Source organism: Nuphar pumila, unplaced genomic scaffold, assembly GCF_984573655.1.
Source record: "Nuphar pumila unplaced genomic scaffold, dmNupPumi1.hap1.1 HAP1_SCAFFOLD_96, whole genome shotgun sequence".
NCBI classification, from domain to species: domain Eukaryota; kingdom Viridiplantae; phylum Streptophyta; class Magnoliopsida; order Nymphaeales; family Nymphaeaceae; genus Nuphar; species Nuphar pumila.
The window spans coordinates 42644-47698 of NW_028323175.1; the positions used below are offsets into that span (position 1 = coordinate 42644).

The 5055-nt window shown below is 53.2% G+C and overlaps 1 long non-coding RNA gene across 1 annotated transcript; it reads left to right on the forward strand.

Annotated features, from left to right (window-relative positions):
• On the forward strand, positions 1 to 1094 carry LOC149811264 (uncharacterized). The gene is made up of 2 exons (XR_016428694.1): positions 1 to 61; positions 645 to 1094. It is a non-coding gene; the product is annotated as an uncharacterized LOC149811264 (long non-coding RNA).
• Positions 1095 to 5055: the final 3961 nt, after the last annotated feature.

Below are 5055 nucleotides of genomic sequence, written 5' to 3' on the forward strand. Positions count from 1 at the left end.
TACCACCCAAAAACACTGCTTAAATTGCCCCTTCATCGAGTCGCCGCTTACAGCAAACAAGGTACGAGGCGATAATTCACCAAGAAGTCCGGTCGTTCAATGCGTGCCAGTAAATTTGGAGAATTTATTACTGAGATTATCGGAGCAGAGTCGTGCTGCTGGGGTAGGTTGGTCGCACGAAAAATCGCTTTTCCTGGAGTGATAGTGCCCTTTCTCCAGTATCCAAAGTTGAATGTCTGTGGCACAATGCACCTTGATGTCCTTCGCTCAAGTTCGTAATGATCTGTGGTTTACATCCGATTACATTTTATGAGGAGGATGCTAGAGATTTCTAAGTTGTCCTGGGTCAGCTAAGCTCATGCTCGTGATGCAATCCACCAATTGTTGAAGTTTTGTGCTGTGCAAGTGGTATTGATGCATGTGTCCACTGTCTTCAATGGAAGGTTGTGTCGTGTCACCACAGTCTGATGCGCTGCGTTTAGTTGCATCATTTTACAGAAGGATGAAGGAAGCTATTTTGCCATTTGATTGGCATATGCCAAGTTGGATGAGCAAGTTGGATGAGCAAGTTCAGACGCTTCCACAGATAACAAAACTGGTGACATGTAGCTGAAGGATACTGACGTTATACATTTTGTTTGCAGAACAATTTCAAGATCCACATCTTTATAATACAGCGAAATGGTGACAGCTACCATTTCGACCGGTCATGGTCATCGTCGTGGACCCATCAGCCGGGTGACTCACTTCTTCAGGCGGATGTGGCTGAGAATGCGCCCCCGGCGTCGAACTGCTGTCGTCGTATAGATGACAACTGTCAAGTGGCATGAAAGGCAACATACTGACTGTGACATGTTAAGGCCATGATGTTGACACCAGGATTGGTATAAGTACATGGGTATGGATATAGAAAAAAGTGTGGCACCTTCTTCACTGTTTTTGTGCCTAGTAGGCAAATACCCATTCAAATAATGAATATGTCGGACGAGGAAGGGGTATGTTGTGAAACTTGTCTATGAGTTGTGTACTGTTAAATAGGCCATTGCGACTAATCTGGTACGAATGTACAAGTATGTAAAAAAAGCTGCTGATCATATTGGAAACAATGGTAATGCCACCTTGTTCTCACATGTACACATATCTTGTCCATACAAACTTGTTATATGTTGTCTGCACATATACTCTACACAAAACATGCAATCAATGCATAATTACCATCAAACTTGTAATAACAGCTCTTGGACAATTACACACTCATACACAGTAAGTGACAAAGCAAGACACATGTACAAATAACAGCGACACATAAGAACATACATTCATCCCTTTCTAAATGCCAGTAAAATAAGTGAACATAATATTAACAATTGTGAGCTGAAACGTTGAGAGTAAGCACATACCACTTCAAGACTGTACCCTTTCATGTACAACAACACCCAAGTCCAACTCTCTGATCCCAACAGTAATCTAACATCCTCCCACAAACACTCTCACCCTCCCACAACCCTTCTAACCCCTCCCGACACTACTCTTACACTGGCTTACAATGTCATTTCATATTCACACATTCACAAATACATTCCTTTTGGAGTGCGCGGTAATTCTTTGGATGCAGCAAACGCCTGGACATATTCGTGAGACTTGTGAATGATATTACCAGGCGGAATAGATGCTTGATAGTTCATGTGTGATGCAGGTTTCTCCGCCTTGCCACACATACTATAACCTGTACTCATCCTGAAACATTCAGCACTTGGCGGTCTACTTCCTGAGGCAAAGCGGGAAGGTGTACTGGAAGGTGTCACAGGTCTCTGCAAAGGGGCAATGGGAATGGAGGTGGAGGGCAAGATCTGGGTTCGCATGTTAGACTGTGAATGTTCAGAACGCAAGGTGGTGCTTGTTCTCAACCTCTCTGCTTCATGGATGGTTTCGTGCACAGCTGCCAGGTACCTTGGACATAACAGCTCCTCGCCTCGCAACATCTCTGCAAATAGCAGGCAAAATCTGTCAAACAGCGTTATCCATAATGTTGTAGTCTTTCCATACAATTCATTGGGTTAAACCGCAAGAGCAATCTCATCTGCCCTGGCTGTTCTCGAAGCAACCTGTGCACCCACCATCTAAGCAGATACATCATCTACACACTCTATCACACGACATACTACAATTGCTCATTAGAAAGTGGTTCAATTGCTTACTGACAACAACACACATTCCGCAGTATCTCAACTGGTGACTGCCGAGAGTAGCGCCATCTTTTACAGGTTGGTGCCCAAATTCTCAGTATGAAAATTCATGCTCGCTGCAATTCACACACCCAAGAACTCAGGCATTGAGCTAGTCGTCCCACTGATGGAACTAACACGCCCATCAGGGAAAGGAGCAGTTTCCCAGGAAATGCGGTTATAATCAGGGAATCCAGGAACTTTCCAGACTCCCAAGGCCAAATCTCAGACCACTAATCTCCAATAACGACCGATGGGGCCTGTGATGAGGCATGCATAGCAACTTACCTGCAGTGCTGTCCAGCTCGTCATCTTCGACATCTTCGTCGTACTCAATATCGTCCTCGAAATCAGTGCCATCTATCTCACCATCATCGGAGACAGCATCATCATTGGGGTCATCAAGAGACTCCCCCTTCTCCAGCCGCTTGAGTATGTATTCTATCTGCCGCTGGAATGTGGGCTCGGAGGTCTCTGACACCGCAAGCAGCATGTCTTCGAGGGCACACGCCTTGGCCTGCTCCTGTATCTTCTGCCTGGCCAGGATGGAATACAGCGTTCCATGTACATATGTCCGTACCTGTATGCCAAAGGTCAGCTCCCTGATGGCAGCTTCTACCATATGCGGAGAGGCACGTCCGGTTGGGCGACGCAGCACGTGCATGTGTCTGGTGGTGATTAGCATTCGTGACAAGCGCATATATAGAAGGTTGAATCAGCAAGCAAAAGTGCAGCAGGAAGCACGTACCGGGATTGTACACTAGGAGGAGTGGCTAGAAGAGTTTGAGTAGGCACGATACGTGGTTCTTGGAGTTGCCAATTTCCATGTGGATGCGGTAGTATGTAAAAAGATACGTCGCCATCAGGAGAGGCACTGGTTTATGAGATGCATCTGGTGTTGCTAGCGCAGTTACATTACAGTATTACAAGCGACAGGGCCGGCAAATTTAGGAAAGGCTACCGAAAGACGAACAAAAGAAAAGAAAAAAGGAAGACAAAGCACACAGCCACACAAACAAACAACGAAGCAAGTCAGACCTCAACCGGGCCCTCTGCCGGCTTATCACATCCTGGCTGGAAGTTGTGTCCAACATGCACAGCAATGCGCGAGAGAGAGTTGTAGTACATGCGCGCATTGCCCTTGCAAAGGGCGCAGCTGAGCTCCCGACGCACGGTCCGGACAAAAGCGGCTTTAGACACCCGACCCGCCGCCGCTACCAAATCGCCAAGCTCTGATAGGAACGGCGACGCCGCGACACCCATGCGGCCGTACGACTCCACAGCAAGCGGCACAAAGCCGAACGCGGAGCCCTCGCCAACCGCTTCGAAGTCCTCCCGCTTCCGCGCCTCAGCCTTCGCAGCCGCAGACCCTCCAGCCTCCGCAGCGTCTCGCATGTACGACGCAGCCGCGGGGTGCGTGACGACGCAGTCCAGGATGCGGACGCCACCGTCAGGCCAAACCACGAAGATGTCACCCCGACGTTGACTGGCAGCCCCTTGCGCCCCCGGGGCTGCAAGGCTGCTGTAGAGCGGCTCCGCGCTCGACGCGCAACCAGCGCGGCGGATGGCATGGCGCCAGGCAGAAGCCCAGGAATCATGGCGCACAATTGCCTTGCCAGCGTTATGTTTGCACGAGAGAGCGTGGTCCGGCGTTGTCGAATCGCCAGCGGAGCAGGTGCACGGAGGGATGTCAATCAGCGACGGCACCCCCAAGCCAAGCCGATGCCGGGCTGCCATGCGAAACTCTGCATTAGTGAGACGCAGAGCCGACCACATGGGCAGTGCAGTAAGCCAGCCTGACGACGGGCCAGTTGAGGCACTGCGAAGGCGCGCCGAGTCTCGCTGGCCCTCTACGGTGTCGGTGTCACAGGCGTCGAGCATGGCCGCGCCCGCACGATCGCCCACGAGCCTCGACACGGCCCGCTGGACGTGGGGCAGGTCCTCAAGCACGAACTCCGCCGGCAGGTCCCGGGCGCTCTCTTCCCACTCGCACTCGCCGGCAGCGTCGTCGAAGACGCGTTGCCAGGCCGACAGCAACGCCGGCCGCAGCGCGCCCGAGAAGGGCTGGCATATGTCAAGACCATTCGACATGGCCTTTTGCGCCTTGGAGGCTCCCGCCACAAGCGCGGCGGCCGCGACGAGGGACGTTGCGTCGCGTAGGCCAAAGCCCCCATGCCGGAGAGGGAGTCGGAGTTGTTGCACGGCACGTGTAGACGCTGCACCGACCTCAGGCACCTGGAAGAGCGTCTTGGCGGCTACCATGATGGCATCCTCGATGCGCACGACACTGGGCTGGAGGTGGTCCCATGCGACCGTGCGCAGCAGGTGCGCCATGCGCATGGACAGAGAGGACCGGAGCAGGGCGAATTGCGCCTGATGGCTGACGGGCAGCGCCATGAGCTTGTCCACTTGCTCGATGATGCCGTCCGCGCGGTCGGACAAAGCGGCAGCAACGTACGCGTCCGAGCCAATGGGCGTGCCACACACCGTGATGCCGCCGGGGCAGTGCTGGATGCCCAGGGCAGCGGCCAGACCCGCAACCGCCATGGAAGGCCCCTCGGTGAGCGCGCACTTGCGGGGCTGGACGCGGAGGCCAACGCTGGGCGCGCCGCTCTCCCCAGTGAGCGCGTGGAACGCCGCACGGAGGGCGTCGACCTTGCCAACCAGGTTGACGTCATCCACAATCGCCAGCACGGCAACCGCAGGCGCGGTTGCCCGAGTGCGTTCCAAGATGGGCTGCAGCACCAGGTCGAAGAGCAGCATGGCAAGGGTGTCGCCCTGGCGCAACCCTGTGCGCGACTGGATCAGGGGCCGTGCCGGCTGGAGCGCC